At 51.0% G+C, this 12,810-nt stretch overlaps 1 pseudogene; it reads left to right on the forward strand.

Moving 5' to 3' along the window:
* The first annotated feature begins 2,880 nt into the window (after window positions 1-2,880).
* LOC123148645 (flotillin-like protein 2) lies at window positions 2,881-9,044 on the forward strand (annotated as a pseudogene).
* The last annotated feature ends 3,766 nt before the right edge of the window (window positions 9,045-12,810 follow it).

A 12,810-nucleotide genomic window follows, 5' to 3' on the forward strand; every position in this document is an offset into this window, starting at 1 on the left:
TTATTGGGTGATGCTGTAACCGCGGCGGTTCTGGACTTTTTGAATGGAGGAGAACTACTAGTGGGCTTGAATGATACCTCCATCACTTTGATTCCCAAGGTACGACACCCTCAGTCTATCTCACAATATAGACCTATTGCATTGTGTTTGGTTCTGTACAAGATTGCTTCAAAATGTGTGACTAACCGAATGAGGGCATTCATGGACGAGATCATCAGTGGAGAGCAAAGCGCTTTTGTTCTTGGATGTCTGGTAACTGATAATGTCTTAGTGGCATATGAAAGTGTGCACACAATGAGGAGGCGGAAGAAAGGAAAAAACTATGCTTGTGCAATTAAAGTAGACATGATGAAAGCTTACGACCGAGTCGAGTGGCACTTTCTTGAGGCTATTCTAAAAAAGCTGGGTTTTAACATTGTCTTTGTTCGATTAATTATGAAGTGTGTATCTTCAGTACGGTTCTCTGTCCGTGTTAACGGAGAGCTACTGCCCTTTTTCACTCCCTCGCGAGGTTTGAGGCAAGGTGACCCGGTGTCGCCGTTCCTTTTTTTGCTCTGTGCGGACGGCATGTCTTCTTTGTTGAAGTATTACATTCTCGGGTACATTGACAGAGGCATAAGAGTCAGCTATAGGTCACCTTGGGTGATACACTTTCTATTCGCAGATGACAGCTTGATCTTCAACAGTGCAAACACCTAGAGTGCCGAGAGACTTAATGAGATTTTGAGAATTTATGGTGAAGCGTCGGGACAGTGTGTTAATCGCGCTAAGAGCGCCATCTACTTCAGTTCTAATACACTGGCCCAGCTCAAGCATCAATTGAAAGGCGTCCTCAACATCGACGTTGAGGCGTTCAGTGAGCGCTACCTGGGACTACCCACGGCGGTCGGTCGCATCACGAGCAGGACCTTCGATCATATTGGGGAGAGAGCTCATGGGAGGATACAGGGATGGTTTGAAAAATTACTTGCATGCGCAAGTCGTGAAACTTTGTTGAAATCAGTGGTTCAGGCTATTCCCACGTATTCGATGAGCACATTCTTACTATCAAAAAAGGTATGCAAGAGTCTGACTTCACCAATGGTGAAATATTTTTGGAGCAGCTCTATTGACAAGAATGCATTGCATTGGGTTTCCAGGGATACTCTGGCAACACCAAAGTGCAAAGGAGGAATGGGTTTTCGGGAGCCTCATCAGTTTAATCTTGCGCTGCTCGGGAAGCACGGTTGGCGATTTATGACTAACCCTAATTCTCTGTGTGCAAGGGTTCTTAAGGGTCGCTACTTCCCTGATACAGATTTTGTGCATGCCACGGTGCCTAAGTCGGCATCAGCTACATGGCGAGCTATCATTGCAGGAAGGGAAGCTTTTCGTGTGGGACTCATTAAGAGAGTAGGATACGGGAACTCCATCAATGTGTGGGCTGGTAAATGGATTCCCGGGACCATCTCGATGACATCGCTGCTGAAGCCACCGAACACCATTGTTCGGACAGTCTCGGATCTTATAGATCCCGAGAACTGGTCATGGAGGCAGGAGTTGATTCGAACCACCTTCATTGCCCCTGATGCTGATGCCATTCTAAACATCCCAATCAGGAGGGGCGGAGGTGAGGATTTCTATGCTTGGGCCTTTGAAAGATCATGCAACTACACTGTTAAGTCGGCATACGGTGCTCTAGTGACTCAGAACGAGCGCAATGCTCTAGAGGAAGGGGCGGCTACCGGTGCTTCAAGAGATGACAAACAGATGTGGTCTGCTCTGTGGAAACTCAAAGTGATCCCAAAGGTACGAGTGTTCTGGTGGAGGGTACTACGAGGGATTCTACCGGATGAATGCACTCTCAAATACCGTCATATTGCAGTTCTAGACACTTGCAAGGTATGTCTGGCTAAGGAGGAGGGTCCTATGCATGCCCTAATTCAATGCTCGCATGCACGCCGCTTTTGGGATGAAGCGCATGTGTGGTTCGGTCTTCGGCTTCCTCGCTTACACCCACGTTCTTGGGCCAGAGACATCCTATGTGGAGACCGAGTCAAGGATGAAGATCGAGCAAAGGTTATCACCATCATGTGGACGATTTGGCATTCTCGAAATCGGATCAAACATGGTGAAGAGGGAAGGGACCCAACAGCCGCCATCAGGGCGACGAGGGAGGCTCTTGCACTGTTGGAACTGCCTCGGACCGCTCCCATTCTGTTACCAGGACATGGCTGGCGACCGCTCGACTCAGGTATGGTGAGGATCACGACGGATGGTGCACTTAATGTCGCGGAAGGTAGAGGAGGGGTGGGTGGCATAGCCCGGTCCGCATCCGCGTTGTTGGGAGCATGGTGCAAGCCGTTCGGTGAGATCTCAGATCCATTATTAATGGAAGCTATATCGATGCGGGAAGGAGCTCTATTTGCAAAACTTCGAGGCCTCTCGCATGTGATAATGGAGACCGATTACCAGTAGTTAGTGCAACTCTAGAACACTCGCCACAATTTGTGTTCGATTGTGGCTCCTATCTTAGATGAAATAGGAGAGCTAGCTTTTGATTTTTCAATTTTCGAGATTCAGCATGTAATCAGGTCAGCAAACTTGTCGGCGCATCTCTATGCAAAACGTGCATGCACTTTGAGTGTGACCGACTGTGGGCTTGACGAGACTCCTAGTTTCTTGGTAAGCAGCCTTCTCGCTGACTGCCGAGACAACTCCTTTGTTGAATAAAAGCTCTCTGTTTTGCCCGCAAAAAAATAGATTCGTAGCTCTATACTACCTATGCATCACCGCGATTCGTAACCCTCATCTTTCTATTGCTTTTTTTGTTCTCGGAAGGTAGTTGTCACCGACGCCATGCGTAGATCGCAAAGTAAGGATCAGCGGAGGAGATCGAAGATGGCTAGCTTCCATGTCGCAGACGCATCGGAGTACCTGGCCATCATGGGCTGGGGCATCGACGGCGTCAAGCTCGCCAAGAAGGCATGGGTTTTCGTGGGGCAGCAGTGCAAGAAGTTCAGCATCTCGCCGGTGAGCTACGAGTTTGAGGTGCACGCATGAGTGCCGAGAAGCTGCCCTTCATACTCTCCGCCGTCTGCGCCATCGGCCCCAAGATCACGGCCACAGGGGCTGAGGAGTCGGACGGGAAGGACCTCGAGGCGCAGCTCCTCCTCTACACCAAGCTCACCGCGCCGCTGGACAGTTCGAGGAAGATCCACGTCCGGGAGCTCGTCAAGGGGATCGTCGAGGGCGAGACCCGCGTGCTCGCCGCGGAGCTCACCATGGAGGAGATCCTCAAGGGCACCAAGACCTTCAAGGAGAAGGTGTTCAACAGGGTGCAGCTTGAGCTCAACCAGTTCGGCCTGGTCGTCGACAACGCCGACGTGAAGCAGCTGGTGGAGGTGCCACGACACGAGTTCTTCTCCTACCTCGGCCAGAAGACGCAGCAGGACACGTCGAACCAGGCCATGGTGGACGTGGCGGAGTTCCGGATTGTAAGACAATAGGCTTTGGGGGGAACCGGCACAACCCTCTAGGGGTGGCCTATCACATATATATATAATGAGGTGGTATACAACGTTACAATATACACATGTAAATACAGTCTAACACCCTCCCTCAATCTTAGCCACTTTCTAATGAATCTAGAAGGGTAAGATTGCGCCTGCAAGTCTCAAACTGTGGCAAAGGCAATGGCTTGGTGAAGATGTCAGCAAGTTGATCCTTGGAAGAAATAAACTTGATCTGTAGTTGCTTCTGAGAGACACGTTCACGCACAAAGTGATAGTCAACTTCAATGTGTTTCGTTCGGGCATGGAATACCGGATTTGCAGAAAGGTATGTAGCACCGATGTTATCACACCAAAGAACAGGAGGCTGTGATTGGGGTATACTTAACTCCTGAAGCAAGGACTGTACCCAGATAATCTCTGATGTGGCATTGGCCACAGCCTTATACTCAGCCTCAGTACTGCTACGCGAGACAGTAGCCTATTTCCGAGCACTCCAGGCAATCAGGTTAGAGCCAAAGAAGACAGCATAACCCCCTGTGGATCGCCTGTCATCCGGATTGCCAGCCCAGTCTGCATCAGAATATGCTGAAAGACAACCAGAGTCAGACGGCCGAATATGCAAACCATGAGCCACCGTGAAACGAATATAGCGCAAAATCCGCTTAACAGCAGACCAATGAGTGTCACGGGGTGACTGCAGATACTGGCAGACTCGGTTAACAGCATAGGAAATGTCTGGTCGCGTGATCGTCAAGTACTGGAGCCCACCAACAATACTCCGGTACTCGGTCGCATCAGAAGAAGAAAGAAGCACACCATCAACAGCATTGAGCTTATCAGTGGTAGACATGGGTGTAGTCGTCGGTTTGCACTTAAGCATCCCAGCTCGCTGCAATAAATCCAGAGAGTACTTCTTCTGCGTCATAACAAGGCCAGCAGCACGAGAAGTAACCTCCACACCAAGAAAGTAATGAAGCTTCCCAAGGTCCTTGACCGCAAAATCAGCACCAAGTGAGCGAACAAGCGCAGTAGCAGCCGACTGAGAGGAGCTGACCAAAATGATATCATCTACATAGACCAACAAGTACATAGTAACCTCAGGCCTTTGAAGAAGAAACAATGAGGAGTCAGCAGTTGATGATGCAAAACCATGAGCACGAAGAGCCATTGCAAGACGAGCATGCCAAGCACGAGGAGCCTGCTTCAGACCATAAATTGCCTTGGACAGACGACAGAGATGATCAGGGCGATCCGGATCAGAGAAACCCGGAGGCTGGCGCATGTAAACCTCCTCCGCCAAGACACCATGAAGAAAAGCATTTTGAACATCAAGCTGACGAAGAAACCAACCTCGAGTAATAGCCAGAGAGAGAAGAAGTCTGATGGTAGTAGGCTTGACCACTAGACTGAAGGTGTCTTCATAGTCAAGTCCAAAATGCTGTCGAAAACCACGAGCAACCAGACGAGCCTTATAGCGCTCAATGGACCCATCAGAATGCTTCTTCACTTTGAAAACCCATTTGGAATCAATGACATTTACCCGTGATTGTGGAGGAACAAGAGTCCATGTCTGATTGCGAAGAAGCGCTTGATACTCCTGCTCCATGGCCTCTCTCCAATGAGGAATGCACATAGCAGCTTGATACGTGCGTGGCTCAGAGGATGGATCTGCGAGAGCAGCAGACATGCACGCCGCTAACCAAGCAACTGTGCCATCGTGACGTTGCTTAGGCTGAAAAATGCCACTCCGACTGCGCGTATGTGGACGTAGAGCAGCAGCAGGAGCCGGCGGAGGCGAAGGTGATGGAGACGTGACGGTCGCCGGAGATGCAGGAATCACCTCAGGCGAGCTCGGGACAGACGACTCCGGGCTGCATGGCAAAGACTGGCCCGACGACAGGGGCTCAGAGGCCATGGGCGAACCGAGGGTGGGCGAGGCCAGCTCCGGTGACACCGGCCCAGACGGCCTTGGCGAGGCGAGAGCAGGCGAGGCCGGCCCTGGTGAGAAGGGCCCAGACACCCTGGGCGAGGCAGGGGCGGGCGAGGCCAGGCCTGGTGATGACTGCCCCGACGCCCTGGGCGAGACGGGGACCGAGGAGGCCGGCCCAGTCGGCGGGGTTGCAGGGCGCGACGATGGCGAAGGCAGCCCAGAAGCCAGAGGCGACCGGGCCAGGACGTCGATCGGCCGTGCATGAGCACGGAAACCGAGGCCATGCAGGGGCGCCATGTGCTCCTCATGCACAACAGAAGGTGCCGAGGATGAAGGCGATGGCGACGAAGAGGAAGATGGCGCTTCCAGAATCTCCAAACGAGCCCCACGACCAGTGCCTGCACCATGGTTAGGCAACAATAGAGGAGAATATGCAACATCATCAAATTGGTCAGAAGCAACAGAGGATGAATGCATGACAGGTGGCTCGGTAGTGGACACAGGGAGTTTGGCAAAGGAAAAAACATGCTCATCAAACACAACATCCCGAGAGATGTAGACACGATTAGTGGGAACATGAAGACATTTGTATCCTTTATGAAGAGAGCTATAACCAAGAAAAACACACTTCTTGGAACGAAACTCGAGCTTACGCTTGTTATATGGACGGAGATGGGGCCAGCAAGCACACCCAAACACCTTGAGAAAGGTGTAGTCCGGTTGTTCATTAAGGAGAACTTCAATGGGAGTCTTCATATTCAAAACACGAGTGGGAGTACGATTGATGAGAAAACATGCAGTGGTGAAAGCATCACTCCAAAAACGAAACGGAACAGATGCATGGGCCAAAAGAGTCAGACCAGCTTCAACAATGTGACGATGCTTACGTTCTACTGAACCATTCTGCTGATGTGTATGTGGACATGCTAAACGGTGAGTGATCCCAAGTGACTGAAAGAAGGAGTTGAGGTTGCGATACTCGCCACCCCAGTCCGACTGAACATGAACAATTTTGTGCTTGAGAAGGCGTTCAACATGTTTTTGGAACTGAACAAAAATGTCAAACACATCAGATTTACGTTTGATAAGATAAAGCCAGGTAAAGCGGCTGTAAGCATCAACAAAACTGATATAATAATTATGACCACTAACAGAAGTCTGAGCAGGACCCCATACATCTGAAAACACAAGTTCTAAAGGATGTTTCACCTCACGACTGGACTCCGAAAAAGGAAGTTGATGACTCTTCCCCTGCTGACAAGCATCACACACTGCTACATCTTTATTACTAGACACACTAGGAAGCTCATGACGACGCAAAACATGCCGGACAATAGGTGTGGCCGGGTGACCAAGACGAGCATGCCACTGTGACGGAGATACCCGAACTCCACTAAAGACGTGAGCGACGCCAGGATGCTCCAGACGATAGAGACCTTGGCAGAGCCGCCCACTAAGAAGAATGTCCCTCGTGCCCCGATCCTTAATAAAAAGATCAAAGGGATGAAATTCACAAAGCACATTATTATCACGAGTGAGTTTAGGAACTGAAAGAAGATTACGTGTCACAGATGGAACTCGAAGAACATTGCGAAGTTGAAGACTCCTATTGGCATGTCTAGTGAGAAGTGATGCTTGACCAATATGAGAGATGTGCATACCTGCTCCATTGGCGGTGTGGATCTTGTCGGAGCCATGGTAGGGTTCACGAGTGTGAAGCTTCCCCATCTCACTGGTCAGGTGCTCTGTCGCTCCAGAGTCCATGTACCAGTGGGGATCAATGGAGTAGGACTGAGTGTGTCCCTGTGGCTTCTGCGGCGGCGGACGATCAGCCATGGCGACCTGGCGAGCAAAGTTGCGTGTATCCTTCCCGTCATTGCCAAGACCAAGAAAACCCCGCTGGAAGCGCTTGTGACACTTCGAGGCCCAGTGCCCATCGCGACCACAAAGCTGGCACACACGGGGACCGCCAGCCCCTGGTAGCATCGCAGTAGGAGGAGGGGCCGAGGCGGGTGGTGGTGACTGCCCCGAAGGAGCCCTGGATGAAGCAAAGGAGCGACCACCCTTGGTGGCGGCGTTTGCCGAGAGGGCGCCGTTGCCCCTGGATCGGCGCGTCTCGACTCGTTGCTCAGTAAGCAGGAGGCGTGAAAAGACCTCGTGTGCTGGCATGGGCGTGGAGTTGCCCCTCTCATTGATGATCTCGACTAGGGCGTCATACTCCTCATCAAGACCATTGACAATAAACGAGGTGAACTCGGAGTCGGTGAGGGGCTGTCCAATGGAGGCCAGCGTGTCGGCGAGACTCTTGACTTTGTTGTAGAACTCAGTGGCGGTGGAGTCAAGCTTCTGACACTCCCCAAGTTGGCGACGGAGCCCAGATACACGAGCCTGCAACTGTGCCGCAAACGAGCGCTCAAGAATAGTCCATGCCTCGTGGGACGTCTTGGCGAAGACAACAAGCCCAGCAACGGCCGGAGAGAGCGACCCCTGGATGGAGGAGAGGTTCGCCTGATCCTGCCCTGTCCAGACACGGTGAGCCGGATTATAGACCGGACCATGCACGCTGTCAACCAGCGCAGGAGGGCAAGGGAGAGAGCCGTCGACATAGCCAAGCAGGTAGTGACTCCCAAGAAGCGGAAGAACCGGCGCGCGCCAGAAGATGTAATTGTCCGACGACAACTTGATGGTGATGAGATGGCCGAAGTGAAACGGCGGCGGCGGCTGCGATCCCATCGAGGAGACTGGCTGAGGTGAGAACACCGTGGAGACAGTCGGAGGGGCAGCCGGCGCGGTGACAGAGGGCGCGATGGCCGCGATTGACGCCGCGAAGCCTGCCAGCGCGATGTCCTCCGCCACCAGCGGCGCAGTGGCCGAGGGCGCGACAGCCGCGGTTGACGGGGCGGCGGTGGTGTGAGCCACAAGCGCCTGCCCGGGCGAAGTAGCAGCCGGCGGGAGCGCGAAGAGGGAGCCGACGCTCCGTGTCCCGATCGGCGCCTGAAGGGAGGCGGCATCCAGCGGCCTCGAGAGAAGTGCCGCGAGGGAGGCCGGCAGAAAACCGGTGGCGGTGGAGCCGAACGCAGCGGCGGACGTCATAGCAGTCGGGCGGCGGCGGCGGCGGCGGCGGCGGGCGCGGCGGCGGCGGCGATGGCGGCGGCGGCGGCGGCGGTTTAGGGTTTTTAGGCGGAAGCGGACGTAACCTAGCGTGATATCATGTAAGACAATAGGCTTTGGGGGGAACCGGCACAACCCTCTAGGGGTGGCCTATCACATATATATATATAATGAGGTGGTATACAACGTTACAATATACACATGTAAATACAGTCTAACACGGATGAAGGGAGAGGTTGGAGCCATGGAGACGGAGGGGCAGACGGGTCAGAACGCGGCAAAGGTGGACGCCGAGACCAATATGTCGTCGGTGCCGCAGCACGGCCAAGCGCTAAGGAGGAGGCCAAGGTGAAGGCTGAGGTGCAGGTGCTCGAGAACGGAAGGGAAATCGCCGCGGCCAAGGCCGAGCTCGCCATGAAGAAGGCCGAGTGGGACAAGCAGGCCAAGGTGGCCGAGGACCCGAGGTCGAGGCGGCGAAGGCCATCGACATCCGCCATGCAGAGCTCTAGACGGATTTTGTGACTTCCGTTGAATCTCACGCATGTAATTTGCTTGTTCTTTGGCTGGTTATTGATGCAATAGTTGTTTTTTTTGGTGAATCAAAGTGTTTCATATGCATATACACAAACCAAAAAGGCGAGTGATAGGCCCCGCAGCCCTAGGATTCGGTCCTCCTCTTCCACGTCACATTCTTCCCCACGCCGATCACGAAAAAAACCACGCGCTCGCCGCAGGTCACGTCTGCTCGTTGTGGTAGCCGTGGCCGACGAGCACAGGCGAGAGGCCCCCCACTGCCGGGATTGCAACACGGCTGCCGATGGATCCCATCACCATGGATGTAGCTCTGATGCCTACCGGTTCCATCTCGCGGGTGCCATGGTTGCAGCAAATCTCACATCACCGGCTCTGGCTCGGCGCCGTCGTCAACACGTGTGCCCAGCGAAAAATCTGAGCAAACAAAAAAATCTTAGTGGTCAGGCTTTTTTTCTTTTTTCTTTTTTTTTTTTGCGAATACTCAGTGGTCAGTTGAAGCCAAAAAATTGCCCGGTTCCAGCTAGAACACACAAAGGTTGAAGCAAAAAAGGACACAACACCAACTCCAACAAATGTTTGACATAGAAAGTGAAATAGCCTATTCCAGCAAAAAATGCATTGGTTCCAGCAGCAAAAAATGTCGCCGTCGTGTTCCCATCGAAAAATGTAGTGAGCAACAATCTCAGCGGTCAGTTGAAGCAAAGACATTGGCCGGTTCCAACCAGAATTTACCAAGGTTACAACAAAAAAGATATAGCAGCAAAACTCAAACAAAACTAATGTAGCAAATGAACTAGTCGGTTCCAGCAGTTCCAGCAAAAATGAAGTCGTCGGTGAAGGAACGATCAGGTTCCAGTAAAATTGGAAGCTGGTTCCATCATGTAGCCTTGCTCGTTGCGGCAAACCCCGATGTCGGTTCTAGCAAAGTGTTGACCGGTTCTCCAGCGTCGCCGCACGCCTCCACCGCAACATCTCTGTCGCGCCGTCACGATGGTTTGCCTCCAAAGCATCTTTGTCACGCCGACGTCGGTGGTTGCTGCAAACACGAGCCGGTGGTTGGCATCTATGTCGCGCCGCCGCCGGTAGTTCTCCGCAAAAGCTGCAACGCCTCGTTGTGTTGGTCATCACCGTGCTGCAGTAAGGATCAAAGGTGGTTGGCGAAAAAAGAAAGGGGAACGAGTGGTCGAGAATGGAGGAGCAAGACATGAATGAAAGGATAAGGTTGTGTCCAAAGCGGTGCGTGGACCCCGCCAGCACATGGACACGTGCGAGTATGAGTCAGGAGGAAATGTGAGCGTCCGATCTGGATACATCAGACGACCCGCATGAGACCGGCCCAACACATTGGCCGGCCAGCCGGTGGCAGACGTTTCCCAACCAGAAAAGAACATACAAAGACAGAAACAGCAAATACAAGCTCTGGGATCAACCCAAGAAATCTGAAACTAGAAAAATCGATTGTGCACCATATATAGGACTGTGTTTTAGGAAGTGTAAACAAAACTGACATGTTCTATGACAGCTTTCACCGTTGACTAGAAGGGTTGAGCGTGCTTTGCTGCGCCGTTGGTATTATTGCGTTTCTTTAAAAAATAATCACTCTGTTTCAAAATATATTGTGTATTATTTTTTTTGAAAAGTTAAACCTTTTAAATTCAATAAAATTTGTAGAAAAATATATAGAAATCCATAATATCAAATGGGTATTTTTAAATTCATCATGAAATTAATTTCCACACTTTTTTGTTTAATATTGTGGATATTGATATTTTTGCTCTTGACTTGGTCAAAGATGAAGAAATTAGACTTGCTACAGAATTAATACCCCTTATATTTTGGAACTGAAGGAATACTTAGTTTGGCGGGTGGTGGAGATTACATTTTTTAAAATCAAACCTTTTAAGTTCAATAAAATTTGAAGAGAAATATATAAAAATCCAAAATATCAAGTCAGTATTTTCAAATTCATCGTGGAATGAATTTTTCATACTTTTTTGTTTAGTATTGTGGATGTTGATATTTTTGCTCTTGACTCGGTCGAAGTAGAAGAAATTTGACTTTGTACAAAACTAATACTCCCTCCACTCCCTTATACAAGGCCACATCATATTTTTATGTCTAACTTTGGCCATTTATTTTACTAGGAAACATGCCCATACATTGCAACGGGAGAAAAAAAATACATGCAAATACCTAACGAGAGCAAACGAGAGGGGAGACAAGGGAAAGGCAAGAGGAGATCATGGCGGTGTCAATGGCGCCCTAGGCGAAGACATGGGAGCTCGGGGCGGCGCGGATCGAACGGCAATGTCGCGGTGGCCCAAGGTTGAGGAAGACGGCAGCGACATCGATGCGGGGGTGCTGACTTGATCTCGTTGGTGCAGATGAAGTAGCGAAGGCATTCAGAGCTCCTTGACAAGCTCCTAGCCCGCAGGGAGGGCAGTGGCCATGTGGACGGGGTCGGTCATGGTGGCCGTGGCGTCTGACTTCCTCCAGATCGACGGGATCGAGCGAGCGAGGAGGAGAAGTGGATTTGGGAGGGAGCGTCAAGGAGGAGTGAGTCCATGGGGTAGGGAAGGCAGGGCGTCACCCTTATCCATTCCCCTTCGATGCCAGCGAGGTGGTCGGGCGGGAGCCCGTCTCTGTAGCGACGCGGCTCGGGGAACAGGAGAAGACGACCGCGCGGGGACTGGACCGCTGAGCCGGTTCGGTGGCAAGGCCCGGGGGGCAGGGCGAATCCCCTTTTACATCGTCCTTTTGGTTTTTCAATGTATTCTAATCTGTTTCTCCTTTTTAACACCGTTTTCTATTTATTCTTATCAACTAAATGATCTCTACTCCTAATGTATCAGTTGGTAGTCTCCGTTTCGGGTTTATTTTCGTCCCACCTCCCGAGTGAGGGAGAGGGTGAGAGAGAGTGAGGAAGAGGGAGGGAGAGGGTGTGTGTGTGTGTGTGAGAATTTGATGGTAAAAAAGATCGTCCATGTCACTTAATATGTATGAGAATATTCAATGTAATATTAACATAATTGATAGTGAACTTTTAAAGTTAATGTGGCCCCGTTGCAACGCACGGGCGTTCTTCTAGTTCTATTTGGACATGGCATCCCATTCGTGTCATTGCTTATCCACCTTCCGCCCCTCGCCAATGATGGTTGTAGTGTTTACCTAATCACAACGCATCCGAACATGGTCAATCTCAAAGCGGTGAACTCGACCACCGCATCACACACATGCCATTGCAGCGCGCTAGCATAATGAAATGTTTAAAACTTAATGAACAATCTCGTCGAGCAGGACGTGAGACCCGCAGCCCGCTATCCCTGCGTACTTGGACGCGGCGTCAACTTTGCGAGTGGGATGCTGTAACACCCTCCGCCTAATATGCTAATAGACCATAAAAAATTATATGTACATAATTCTATCAACGATGCATCTCGTGAGTGAAATATACCATTAGTTCCATCTGCCCATAACACAAAATAATATTTGAGAACAATGATCATACACCCGGATTACATTCAGCTTGGAAAAGCTCTCTGAACACCTTATCTACTGGCCCAATCGGCAAGACAGTGAGCAAACTTGCTTTGGTCCCTACAGACCCAATTAATCTGGTGGGATTTGAAGTGCTTCAAAGCCTCCTTGATGTCACAAGTAACAGAGAACAGCCTGGACTTGTTAACCGTTTGAGGTTCAAGTGCCTGCACCAGCGACAAGCAGTCCAACTCCACAATGATA

This window comes from Triticum aestivum, chromosome 7A (assembly GCF_018294505.1).
Source record: "Triticum aestivum cultivar Chinese Spring chromosome 7A, IWGSC CS RefSeq v2.1, whole genome shotgun sequence".
In the NCBI taxonomy this organism is placed as follows: domain Eukaryota; kingdom Viridiplantae; phylum Streptophyta; class Magnoliopsida; order Poales; family Poaceae; genus Triticum; species Triticum aestivum.